At 40.3% G+C, this 14,581-nt stretch overlaps 1 protein-coding gene across 1 annotated transcript in view; it reads right to left on the bottom strand.

Moving 5' to 3' along the window:
* SLC9A2 (solute carrier family 9 member A2) overlaps positions 1 to 14,581 on the bottom strand; it is an 89,942-nt gene that overhangs the window by 58,010 nt on the left and 17,351 nt on the right. The gene's annotated exons all lie outside the window — the stretch shown is intronic.

Below are 14,581 nucleotides of genomic sequence, written 5' to 3' on the forward strand. Positions count from 1 at the left end.
AAGGCTAAGTTTAATTTTTCAGATGTCTGCTCCTTCAGAGACAGCCAAACCAATTCATCAAAGGTACATTGGGGGCCTACCACATGAGGGATATAAACACGCCATGATCGCCAATCTCGAAGAGCTTCCAATGGAAGCAAAGGAACAGCTGTGGTTAGGACCGACTCTAACCCACGGCACCGCGTGACAGAGCCCCAGTCAAGTGCTACAGGACTAGAGAAGGAGGAAACCTGGTGAGGACACCGTGGAGGAGGCAGCATCTGGCAGGGCTTCATAAAGGACAGACAGGCATGAAACACATAGAGGAGGCACGAAGACCCCCTAGAAAGGGAGGAGATGGAGGAAAATCCCTGTCTCCTACTTGGAGGTGGAGCCCACTGTAGCTTTAATGCAGAGACTGTGAAGGGAGGGCTGTAGCAGGAAAGGAGGAGGGGAACGTGGGTTGACCAGCACACAGGGCAACGTGGGACGCAACTCCACACACGAAGGCACTTGACAGGCCTTTGCTGAGGACAACCCTTATTTACAAGGCAACGGCGCGTCATCCTGAAGGCGTTTCACACGTTTTAGAATTAAAGCAGCATACAAAAATTATCTGAATTACAGGAACATAATATTAAAATGACAGAATAAGTCCTTAGAATCTTACAATTCCATAAGTTTTAATAAGTAAATCCTTAGAAGTCTATAAAATGTACTAAACTTGCAGCGTGAAATAGTTTGTGAACCAAAAAAATGTAAGCATGATAATTTGAAGAGATTTAAAGAACTAATTTCTAAATAATACAGTGGACTTCTTTACGTCGGTATTCAAATCATCACTCCAGCTTTGGTTATTTTATTATTCATATTATAACAGGCTCCAGTCACTGTTGGAGAATAGATGTATTCAGCTCTTTGGGCCTCTCTTTACCCACAACCTCTGGCCTGCGACCCTCTCTGTTAAACAGAGAAGTTAAAAAAGCTCAGTGAAAACTGTATCTTTGTAACTTTCCTCACGCTGCCTCCTGCTTCTACACGTGACTTTCCCGTTAGGATGTGCTCCAGCAGCCTCCCTGGTCCCCCAGGCTCCGAGCGCAATCAGCTCCTTGGCTGCCGTCTGCGACTGCTCCCTGGCTTCGGATCCAGCTCCCCGACTCGCTGCCTGTGGCGGTGTTTGGGTTACGAACAGGCCGAGGCCCAGTCTGCTCATCTGCAGAATGGCGACAGGTGCACCCACCATATGAAGAACTTTAACAATAACAGAGCTGTCGGCTGCACAGCACTAACCACTGTGCCTGCAACATCACAGATGCCCCCAAATTTTTGTTTTCTCCCCCTATTCTACATGAAAAAGCAAGAGAAAAGAGTTCTAAAGAAATGCACAGAAGCAAGACAAACTGAAAATGGGTGAGGCCAGTTCAGGGCGACTCCCACTTCCTCTTCTTTTCTCTTTCTTTCCTTTTCCTGCCAGCCAGTCTCAGGTTCCCAATGCTCTCACATTGGCAAGACATCTCTCACTGTGTTGAAAGGAGATTCTTCTTCCGAAGAACGGAAGATGGAAACCAGGTATCTGGGAGGTAGGATAAAAGAGAGATGGCTTAAATGCACCATACAGGCCAATGACAGCCTTGCTCATGCAGTGTGACTGATCCTGACCAGGAACCCAGGCAAGCGAGCAGGAATCCACCCAGTAGAAGCCAATGAAATGCAGCAACATCAATGCAGTATGCAGTTAGACGGAAGAGCCACCAAGACAGAGGGCTGAAGGAGGCGTGGTGGAAATGAGGAGGAGAAAATCTGGTAGTAGCAAATATCAGAAAAAGAACAGCAACAGACTGAGTCATTTGTTTAAGAAATCATGTGCTTATATTTTATCTTTTAATTATTTTATTGAGGTCATATTTGCTTATAATATTGTGTAAATTTCAGGTGTACACTACTATATGTCAGTTTGTATATAGATTTCCTTGTGTTCATCACCAACAGTCTAGTTTTTATCCATCACCATATGCGTGCCCCTTTACCCCTTTTGCCCACCTCCCACCCCCTTCTCCTCTGATACCCATTAATCTGTCCTCCTTTTCTATGTGTTTATTTATCTTCCACATAAGAGTAAAATCATATGGTGTTTGTCTTTCTCCATCTGACTTATTTCACTTAGCATAATACCCTCAAGGTCAATCCATGTTGTCACAAAAGGCATGATTTTGTCTTTTTCATGGCTCAGTAGTATTCCATTGTGTATATATACTACATCTTCTTTAGATATTCATCCCTTCATGGGCACTTGGGTTGCTTCCACATCTTGGCTGTCGTGAATAATGCTGTGATGAACATTGGGGTGCAGAAATCTATTTGAATTGTTGACTTAATTAACAAGACAAGAAATAACAAACATTGGAGAAGATGTGGAGAATAGAGAACCCTCATACACTTCTGGTGGGACTGCAAGCTGGTGCAACCACTATGGAAAACAGTGTCCATATTTTGAAAAGGCTGTTCTCCTTTCTTTTATGAATGCTTAGGCCATTCAGAACTGGTCTGACTGACCCTTGCTTGAAATTGGAGAGCAGTTACTGGATCTGCCCAGTTGTTCCACAGGCAAGAAGGGATTAAATTAAGGGTGGTCACAAGGGATCTTAGTTCAATGTTTTTTGGTGAACATAAAGAGAGACAATGAATTTTATAACACATTCTCTGCTGGCATCAAAGGTTTTGTATATAGGTGTCTATGCTTTTATGAATGACAGAGCCAAACTTATCAGCAAAATAAATAGTCAAAACAAAATTTTAAAAAGCTTCTTAAAATTCATTGTTCACAGAATAAAACAAATCAATCAACATTTACAAATATGCATGCATTTATGCCTCTCCCCTACCCTACCAGCAAGGATTTCTTGATGGGGAAATGAACTTGAATAGACAGACTTCGCCTTTCCAGGGTCATTATCCCACCCAATATTATTGAGAAATATGTCAGTTATTGGGCAAAAAATAAAATGAACTTTTTTTTTTTGGAGGAAGATTAGCCCTGAGTTAACATCTGCCGCCAATCCTCCTCTTTTTACTGAGGAAGACTGGCCCTGAGCTAACATCCGTGCCCATCTTCCTCTGTTTTGTATGTGGGATGCCTGCTACAGCATGGCTTGATAAGCAGTGGGCGCATGGGTCCGCACCCAGGATCCAAACCTGCAAACCCTGGGCCGCTGAAGTGGAACGTGCAAACTTAACCACTGCGCCACCGGGCCAGCCCCAAAATGAACTTTTTGATGATTTTTACAAGGCTGAACATGAGCTACTGCGGCTGAACATGAGCTACTGCAGGTACAATCTACTGTTTGGTCCAGGAGTCAGCTTTTCTCTGCAAAGGGACAGACAGTAAACGTTCTTGGCTTGCAGACCATACTTTACTGTCTGCTGTGGTACAAAAGTCACCCGAGATAACGAGATAACACCTAAATGAACGAGCGTGGCTGTATTCTAACAAAATTTTATTTACGGACATGGAAACAAAAATACAATTTTATACGTCACGAAATATATTCTTTTGATTTTGTCTAACCATTTAAAAATGTAAAATCATTCTCGACCCCTGGACCATACAAAACGAGGCTAAGGGCCCCATGTGGCCCCCAGGCTGTGGCTACCCCCAGCTTAGTCTGTTCTTTGTATTTCCTGCTAACTTCCATTTACAGTGTCTGGGGCATTGTACTTGTGTCATTCACTTTTCATTACTACCACATAAAAGTCTGTGAGAATGGATGCTTTAAAATTTATTTTATTTTAATCGCAATAGAAATTCACTCAGTGGGAAGGCAGGCAGGACTAGAGGTCTCTTGTACAAAATACAGTTAAGACATTCCCCTTTTAGAGGGAATCTGTCTTAATTTCTCTCTGCATACATTGTGGAAATTCACTGAGCTTAAAATCTGTAGATCTATGCATAACTAAGGGCAATACAACTAATTCACTACATTTTCTCATTATACTTAAAATAAGCTATTTGTTAAATTCTGGGAAGAGAGCAAAGTGAGAAACAACACAGGAAGCTTCCAGATAAGCAGGATCACAAAAGAGCAACAATGTAAAAATCTGAGTCAGAGAAAATCATCACCACCACCACCAACAAAAACCATACAAAACAAGTCTCAATCAAAAAAAATACAGTTTTAATTCACAAGTAGTAAGGAAAAGGGACCCCAGCAGAGGTGAGGAAGGACAAACCCCGGGAGAGAGAGCACTAACTCTAGGTGAAAATAAACACAAACCTTCTAATTGATACTCCATATTTTATAAAGGTTAAAGAAAAAAGAATGACATTTATTAGATCCATAAATATTTGCCAAGCCCATGTTAAGTGGAGGACAAGTACCCTTGGGAGCAATGTCAGCACAGCCAGCCATTCAGGCTACCTGACCCAGAACCAGCTTCTGGGCTGGTCATTCTCCAAGCAACTCTGGGAAAAGCTGGATTTCAAGTAAAGTGTAGTCCAAAATAAGTCATGCCTATTTGGCTGGGGGCAAAAAGGTAAATATTTATGGAATACATTAAACTTGTTTTGAAGTATTAAGAGAAATAACAAGTTCATTCAAGCCTAGAATTGCTGATTTTATGTATTCCAATTCACATAGCACCAAATATACATTTTAAAAAATAGAATGTTAATGAGCAATAGATAGAAACAGAGAGAAAATAGTAAGAAATACCGTTTTGATCACATACATCAATAAGCTGCTATCACTGCATGATAACTCTAGTGGACAAAGACAGTGATAGAATTAAATTCCAAAATTAAATAGAATCGAATTGAGAAAATAATAAAAATAAATAATAAAGATAAGCAAATAAATAAAATAAATAGAATAAGATTCAACCAATAAAGTAGAATTAACTGATCTATGTCAATAACTTACTAACGTGTGAATATAGATTTCTCACAACATTTAGTCCTATACGCGGACTGAAAGATAATTTAACATTCACCACACCAAAAACTAGTGCAGCTGTGAATATAGAGGTTTTAAAAGTGTTCCACTTATATGGTTTGCAAAAGACTTAATAAAATAATTGAAAATGTAAATGAAACATCAAAAATTTATTGGGATTATTCCAAAGCAGAACTTACATGGTATTTAATATTTCCAAATGACTTGACCACTTGCAAAGAAAAAGAAAAACATAACGAGTGCAGTCTGGCCATGAAGAATTTTGGAAAGGAACATAGTTAGACCCTCAATCGGATACTTGTTGAGTAGCTTCTCTGTACAAGGCACTGAGCGACCCAGCGTTGGATGAAGTGAGAAAGAGGAATCAAAGATGAATTCAAGGTTTTTGGCTCAAACAACTGGGTGTAGAGTGGGATTATTCAGTGAGATAGAGAACAATGAGAAAAGAGAAGATCTCAAAGGAGATAATGAAGATTATAAACGCCAATCAGAATCTCCTTGAAAAATATCATGGAGGTTAACAAATTGATAGCAAGATTTAGCTGGAAGAAATGGCAGACAGTTTCTACAGAACGAATATTATAGAAGAGCTGTCTCTTCTTAAAGGGTATGATGTCAGACTTGCCCTACGCCACTGCCAAAAATATTGCTGCTTGTTTTCATTAAGCCCAATAGTAAGTCCAGACAATGGCATGTAGTGATACAAGAATATCATATAAAGTAAGAAGCTATATAACCACGGGGAAAGAAAGCAAAATTTAATCAGTGGTATTGGAGGAGATAAAGAAAAATCACACACCTACGTGTTTCTTTTTTACTTTTACAACTGTGAAAAGTTCTGTGAAGGTCAAAGAGTTTAACAGTTTTTAAAAATCTATTAAAACAGAAGGAAATCTTATGCTGTAATCATCTCACTTACAACATGATAGAATCAGTGACCCAAAAATAAAGTATATTAAGGTAGAAGACAGGTTTCTTCTTCTGAATTCACCTTTTTAAAGTTTGTGCAGAAAAACAAAAAAAAGGTAAGAAAATGAAGAGAAACCAAAAGAACTGACTTTTGCTTCTAGGAAGATGGAGTATTTATTTTTCTCTATTCCCACTCTAGGAAGACCCTGGAAGGCGGAGAGAAGAAGGAAGACCAGCTAGGGACTCCAGATCTGGAGAACGACATGACAAGGAATTTCCCAGGTTTTCCTTTTGCCTCTAAGATCTCAGACTTGGAGTCGAAGAAGGCAGCAACCTGGAAACGCCAATGGGCACACACAACAAAAGCCTGCTCTCTTTAGAGAAAGACCAGGAGAAAGCCAGCCTAGCAAGACAGAAACCTCTTAGATAATCACAGCTGCACTCCAGGAAAACACCACAGAAGAAGCTGAGGCCCCAGCCCCAGCAAAGTCTGAGTGGGGAGTCTAGACTGTAAGGGACACCTCAGCCTCCCTATTAGGGTGGTGTCAGAAAAGAAAAAGCAGGGAGGTGGGACTGTCTCCACTACTGGGTGGTAATGACACCCCTCTCCCTCCTGCTGCCAGTGAAGACTACGTGGGAAACCTGGACTTTCACCACCCTGTAATAATGAGGCACCACGCCCTGCCCCTGGTAAGTCAGAGGCTTAGTAGCGAGTCAGGACTTTCACTTCCACCCAACAGTAATGAAGCCAGGCCTTCCCTGTGGTGTCAGTGGAGGCCACAAGGGAGCAGCAAGGAGGTGTCAGTGGAGACCTGGTAAGGATCCAGAACTCCCGCCCCATGCAGCACCAAGGAGGAGCATCCCCCTCAGGTGGTCAATGGAAGCAAAGTGGGAAGTCTGAAAACCTACCCCCAGCTGGCAGTAATGATACGGCATCTCCCTCCACCCCACCAGCAGAGTTGTGTCCTAGGAGGTCATTTAAAACAGGAGGTATGAATAAGATCCAGGGTCTCATAATATAAGACCTGAAATGTACATGCTTCAATAGAAAATCACTCATCACATCAGCAACAAGGAAGATCTCAAACTTAATGAAAAAAGACAATCCATAGATGCCACTGTCATGATAACAGAGATGCTTGATTTATCTGGCAAAATTTTAATACTGCCAAGATAAAAATGTTTCATGACCAATTACAAACACACTTGAAACAAATGAGAAAAAAATAGAAAGTTGGAGCAAAGAAATAAAACACCTGTGCAAAGAAATAAAAGATATAAAGAAGAACTCTATGGAAATTTTAGAACTGAAAAATAGAATAATTGAAATAAAAATTTCAATTGTCTAGGCTCGACAGCAGAATGGAGTAGACAGGAAAGAATTAGTAAAATGCAAGATAAAATGATAGAAATTACCCAATGTGAACAACAGAGAGAAAACTGACTTAGGGCCTAAGGGACCTGTGGAACTATAACAAAAAATCTAGCATTCATGTCATCAGAGTCCCATAGAGAAAAAAAGAGAGAGAGAGAGGCTGGAAAAGTACTCAAAGAAATAATAGCTAAAACTTCCCAAATTCGGCAAAAGACATTAAGCTACAGAATCAAGATGAGTGAGCCTCAAATAGAATAAACCCAAAGAAATTCACATCAAGACACATCATAGTCAAAGTTCCAAAAATATAGAAAAAGAAAAAGCCTTGATAGCAGGTAAAGAGAAAGGACATCTTATCTACAGGAGGGAAAACAGAATGTTAGCAGATTTCCCAATAGAAATTAGGGGAGCTATAAGGAAGTGGCACAATATTGTTTATGTGCAGACAAAGGAACTGCCAGCCCAGAATTCTATATCCAGAGAAAGCGTCCCTCAGTAATGCAGAGGAAATCAAGACATTCTCAGGTGAAGGAAAACTAAGAACATTTGTTACCAGCCGACCTGCCCCAAAATAATGGCTAATGGAAATTCTCATGGAAAGCAATGGAATCTTGGAACATCAGGAAGTAAGAAAGAAAGGCAGAAAGAGTAAAAATCTGAGCAAATTCAATAAGTTTTCCTTCTCTAAACTTACTTTCTAAATTAAGTTTGACTGCTGAAGCCAAAATTCTAACACCGTTTGATATGGTTCTCAAGGTATATAGAGAAAATGTTCAGGACAATTATATTATGAGTGGGCAAGGATAAAAAGATGTAAAAGGAGGTAAGGTTTCTGTAGTTCCCTCACACTGGTAAATGACTACAGCAGGAAACTGATATTGTTATGTATATATAATGTAATATCTAGAGGAACCACTAAAGAAGCTATACAAAGAGATACCCTCCAAAACACAATAGATAAATTAAAATGGAGTTCTAAAAAGTGTTCAAGTAACCCATGGGAAGGCAGGAAAAGAAAACAGAGAAACAAAAACAGTGAACAAACAATACAAAAAATAAAGGGGCAGATTTAAACCCCAACATATCAATCGTTACATAAAACGTAAATAGTCGAAATGTATCAATTAAAAGACAGCTGTCAGCAGAATGGATTAACAAAAAATATGACCCAACTTTATGCTGTCTACCAAAATCCCACTTCAAACACAATGACATAGGCATGTTGAAAATAAAAGAGTGGAAAAAGTTACATCATTAAAACATTAATCAAAAGAAAGCAGGAGTGACTACATTAACATGCAGTGAAGTAAGCTTCAGAGCAAAGAAAATTACTAGAGACAGGGAAAGACACTACATAAGGCTAAAGGGTCAGTCCACCAAGGAGACAGAGCAAGCTTAAATGTGTATGCACCAAACAACAGAACTACAAAATACATGAAACAAAAACTGATAGAATGAAAAGGAGAAATAGACAAACACACAACTCCAGCTAAAGACTTCAACACCCCTCTCTCAATAATTGATGGAATAACTAGACCATCAACCAACAGCATCGAATTCTATAGAAGATGCCAACCACCAACAGATTACACATTCTTGTCAAGACTCCACGGAACATGTACCAAGAAAACATATCCTGGGCCATAAAAACAAACCTCAACAAACTTAAAAGAACTGAAATCAAACAGAGTATATTCTCTAACCACAACAAAGTCAAATTAGAAATCAATAACAAACAGAAAGCAGCAGAATCTCTAAACTTGGAGACTCAGCAACACACTTCTAAATAATCTATGAGTCTTCACATCCATTAGGATGGCTGTAATCAAAAAGACAGATAATAACAAATGTTCGCAAGGATGTGGAGCAATCAGAACCCTCATACACTGCTGGTGGGAATATAAATTGTACAGCCACTCTGGCAAAAAGCCTGGCAGTTCCTCAAAAAGTTAAACATAGACTTATCATTTGGCCTACAAATTTCACTCAAAAGAAATGAGAATCTGTGCACGCAAAAACTTATAGACAAAATGTTCATAACAGCATTATTCATAATAGCCAAGAGGTTGGAAACAACCCAAATGCCCATGAAATGATGAATGGATAAACAAAATGTGGCAAAACCTCACAAAGGAATATTTGGCCATAAAAAGGAATGACACACTGATAGATGCAACAACGTGGATGAACCTCAAAAACATTGTGCTAAGTGAAAGAAGCCAGTCACAAAAAACCACATACATATGATTTGATTCTATTTATATGAAATGTCCAGAATAGGCAAAACTACAAAGACAGAAAGTAGATTAGGGATTTCCTAGGGCTGGTGCAGGATGGGGGAATCACATAGTCATAGCTAAAGTATATGGGATTTCTTTGGAGGGTGATGAAAATATTCTAAATTTTATTGTAGTGATGGTTGCACAACTGTGAATATACTAAAGACCATCAAATCGCATTCTGTAAATGGGTGAAATATATTATGCAAATTATAACTTAATAGTGTTATTACAAACAAATAATCCATGGGTCAAAGAGGAAGTCTCAAGGGAAACCAAAAAGTACTCTGAACTGAATAAAAATGAAAACATAACATATCAAAATATGGGATCCAGAGGCCAGCCCCATGGCTAAGTGGTTAAAGTTCTGTGCACTCTGCTTTGGGGGCCGGGGTTCTCGGGTTCAGATCCTGGGTGAGGACCTACTCCACTCATCAGCCATGCTGTGGAAGCATCCCACATACAAAACAGAAGAAGACTGGCACGGATGTCAGCTTGGCTAATCTTCCTCAGGCAAAAAAAGAAGAGGATTGGTCATGGATGTTAGCTCAGGGCGAAGCTTCCTCACAAAAAACAGAACAAAAAAAATGTGGGATATGGTTAAAGTAGTGCTGAGAGAAATGTATAGCACTAAACGCATTTATTAGAGAAGAGGAAAAGTCTCAAATCAATAATCTAGCCTTCTACTTCAAGAATCTAGACAAAGAAGAGCAAAATAAACCCAAAGGAAGCAGAAGGAAGGAAATTATAAAGAAAACAGCAGGTCAGTGAAATTGAAACCAGAAAACTAGAAAAAACTTCAATGATATAAAAAGCTGTATCTTTGAAAAGACCATTAAAATTGACAAACCTCTAGCAAGACTGTTAAAAAAAAGAGAAGACACAAATTATTTATATTGGGAGTCAAACAGCGATATCATTCAGACCCTGGTGACATCAAAGGGATGATAAGGGAATACTAGAAAGTACTCTACACACATACTTGACATCTTAGATGAAACGGACTGATTCCTCTAAAAACACAAACGGCCGCAACTCACCTCATATGGAGACAATTTGAATAGCCCAATAACTAGCAAAAAGAATTTAATCTGTAACTTAAAACTCCTCACAAAAGAAAACTCTAGGCCCAGATGGTTTCACTACTGAATTCTACAAAACAACACTAATTCTACACAATCTCTTCCAGAAAACAGAGGAGGGAGGAACATCCAGTTCATTTTATGAAGCTAGTACTACCCTGATATCAAAACCAATGACAGTACAAAAAAGAAAGCAACAGACCAATGTCCTTTACTATGTTAATGAGGTGACTTTGGAATGTCCCTAGGTCACCTAAGGATGGGGCTGGTTGCCAGGAGAACCAGCCATGTGATTAGAGGGTTGGAACTTTCAGGCCCACCCACCCTGACCTCAGGGAGGGGGGAGGGGCTGGAGACTGAATCACCCACCAATGGCCAGAGATCTAAGCAATCGCGCCTGCATAATGAACCCTCCATAAAAACCCAAAAGGACTTGGTTTGGAGAGCTCCCAGGTTGGTGAACACGTGGAGATTCGGGGAGAGTGGCACACCCGGAGAAGCATGGAAGCTCTGCGCCCTTGCCCCATACCTGCCCTGTGCATCTCTTCCATCTGCCTGTTACTGAGTTACAGCCTTTTATAATAAATGGGTAATCTAGTAAGTAAAATGTTTGTCTGAGATCTCCAAACCACTCGTAAATTAATCGAATCCAAGGATGGGGTTTGTTGGAACCTCTAATCTATAGCCGGTCAGTCAGAAACACAGGTGACAACCTGGACTTGCGGCTGGCATCTGAAATAGAAGGCAGTCCTTTGGGACCAAACTCTTAACCTGTGGGATCCGATGCTCTCTCCGGGTACAAAGTGTCAGAATTGAGTTGAAGTGTGGGAAACCCAGCTGATGTCCAAGAATTGCTTAGTGGTGTGTGGGATAAACCCACACCTTGGAATTGGGTGCAGAATTACAGTGCAGATGCAAAAATCATTACCGAAATATTAGCAAAGAATTCAGCAAAATATAAAAAAAATTATACACTATCACCAAGTGAGGTGTATTCCAGGGATACAAGGCTGGTTAAATATTCAAAGACTAATCAATGTAATTCATCCTATCAACGTACTAAAGAAGAAAAATTACATGATTATACCAATCAATGCAGAAAAAGCATGTGGCAAAAGTTCAATCTCCATTCATGATAAAAAGCCTCTGCAAACTAGCAACAGAAAGGAACGTCCTGAACTCGATAAAGATCATCTACGAAAACCTGACCAATTCCAAATGCCAAGTTTTAACTACCATGCACAAAAGTGCTCAGATGGCACAAAGGTGGCCTGCTCACTTTTAAAACCCCAAGTTGGTGCTCAAGACACATATGTTGAAAAAATGATTGACTAGCCTATAAATCATTAGATGAAAATCGTATATATTATGGGAAAATCATTGCAAAGAAAATACTCATCCTTCCTAGAAACTGATAAATAACTTATATCATTACTTACTCTTTCATTCATTGACTCACAAGCATATCCAAGCACTCACCATCAGGAAGTGTGCAAGTCACTAGAGACACAGCAACAACCAAGACAGACATGGCCCTGTCCTCAGGAAGTTTACCATCTATGGGGATGAAGGATGTCAAGGAGGTCATTACAAAAGTAGTGCTTATTATAGAGAGGGGAAAGTCATGATGGAACCACATCACAGGGTCCCTAATCTTGTCTGCCCCATGAAGGAGGGGCCCCTGAATGAAACAATGCTTCACCAGAGAAGAGAAGAGAATCAGAAATTGTCAAAGCCAAGAGGGGTATGAGGCTCTTCCAGGCAGAGGGAACAGCACATACAAAACTCACTAGAGAGGGCACAGGTGTGGCCCATCGGAGGTGCTGCAAGAAATCCAAGAGACAGGGTGAAAGTAACTTATCCTGGGCCTTGTCACACACAGTTTGGATTCATCTGAAGGTAGAGGGAAGTAATAACACCCAACATGGGCAAGGATATGAGAAAACACAAACGTTTTTCATTGAAGACATTCACTCAGTGTGTTGAGTGGACAGTGAGTGACCCATGTGGCTCTCTGCCCTCAGTAGCACTGTGCCAACGTCTTTAGCAGACACTGAGTGTCTAAGCTCAATGAGTGTCTAAGTACATAAAGAGCACCTATGGCACTAGAGTCCACAGATCCCCCTGAGGGTCTGTTTCACCCACTAGAACACGTTCACAGGGCTGTAGCAAGTGTTACTCACTTTGCACTTCCATTGCCCCATATAGTGCGTAGCAGGTGGACAAAAATGGCAATAAAGAGAAAAGCTCTTAACCTTCCCTTTGATCCGGCTATCCTCCACGCTATGGAGAGACACACGGGGAAAATGCATCGGGGGGCGCATTATCACTGGGGGTTCCGAGACCTGAAAGCTAAAGATCTGTGCTCGCCTTTCATCACAGTCCTCGCATTCCTACTTCCAACGTTTCTGTTTTCTTCAATCTTTAATTTTACTCTTTTATTTCCCAATGGAATGTACAATCAACTGGTTTGCATCGAATTGTGCTAAAGGTCTATGCTTTTATCACTGCTGGTAATTTCCACGTTTGTCTCAGTTTCGTTAAGGCTGTAAAAGTACACTGTTCCTCCTTAAAATCTCCACTTTCACCAAACACAAAAGAACAAATACTGTACAATCCCACTTACATGAAGTAGCTCGAGCGGTCAAATTCATAGAGACGGAAAGTAGAATGGTGGTTAGCAGGGCGGGGGGCAGGGTGGGGGAGCTATTGCTTAATGGGCACAGTTTCTGTTTGGGAAGATGAGAAAGTTCTGAAATGGATAGCGGTGATGGGTGCACAACATTGTGAATGTACTTAATGCTACTAAATTGTACACTCAAAATGGTGAAAATGGTAAATTTTATGTTATGCCTGTTTTACCCCCATGGAAAAAATCTTCACTTTCATTTTTCACTCTCCTACTTATTCTTATAAATTAATTATGACAAAGTAAAATGAACTATTGACATAACTGCATAAATACTACTAAACAAGCACAAAAAGATGACGTTGCTAAAACTGATCTCTGCTGCCAGGCACTGTCACCATGCATATCCCCCAAAACACTGACTCATCAACTGGTCCAGGCCACCAAACTGGGCCTCGAAAAGGCCTCTCTGAGTGGTCTTACAAAATGTGCAAAGCACGGACTGTTCACAAATAAAAAGCAAAAAATCAGAATTTTCTGAACTTCGAAGGGTAAAATAAGTAATTTTAACAAATATGCTCATAGAAAAATGTCAAGAGGAAAACAGTTGAGCAAATTATAGCATGTTAACACAGTGCAACAATCTACCACAGCATGTTTAATATATCAGTACTTTTAAGTGTTTATTCAAAATAATGTTCAGTGAATGAGCACCAGAACAGTCACAATAGTGTCTTAATTATATTTAAAACTGTTAAATCCAGGGCTGGCCCAGTGGCACAGCAGTTAAGTTCGCACGCTCCACTTTGGTGGCCCAGGGTTCGCCGGTTCAGATCCCGGGGGCAGACATGGCACCACTTATCAAGCCATGCTGTGGCAGGTGTCCCACGTATAAAGTAGAGGAAGATCGGCATGGATGTTAGCTCAGGGCCAGTCTTCCTCAGCAAAAAAGAGAAGGATCAGCAGCAGATGTTAGCTCAGGGCTAATCTTCCTCAAAAAAAAAAAACTGTTAAATTCATTGATTTTATTCATAGATATATTTTTTTAAGAAAAGTGCCTCTTTTATGGGACCTGAGAATCTACTTAGACTCTAAGACCAGATATGATATTCTTATTTAAATTGACAAAACAGAGACATTTTAGTGAGGGTCAGTAACATTTCATTAGGATATCAAGCACCGTCAGGATGACACTGGTTTACTCGTAGAGTTTACCTTTCGTAGATGATGGAGTTGCTGAGCGACTTAACTCCATGCCTGAGGCAGCCTCTGGTCTCTGCCAACACTGCTTCCCACGCCTGTGCTCCTTATTCAAGGTGTAAAACATGAACACTTCCACTCAGACATCCCATGACAGCCTTCCCACGTTTATCAACGAT

The sequence above is a fragment of the Equus przewalskii genome, chromosome 14, assembly GCF_037783145.1.
Source record: "Equus przewalskii isolate Varuska chromosome 14, EquPr2, whole genome shotgun sequence".
In the NCBI taxonomy this organism is placed as follows: Eukaryota; Metazoa; Chordata; class Mammalia; order Perissodactyla; family Equidae; genus Equus; species Equus przewalskii.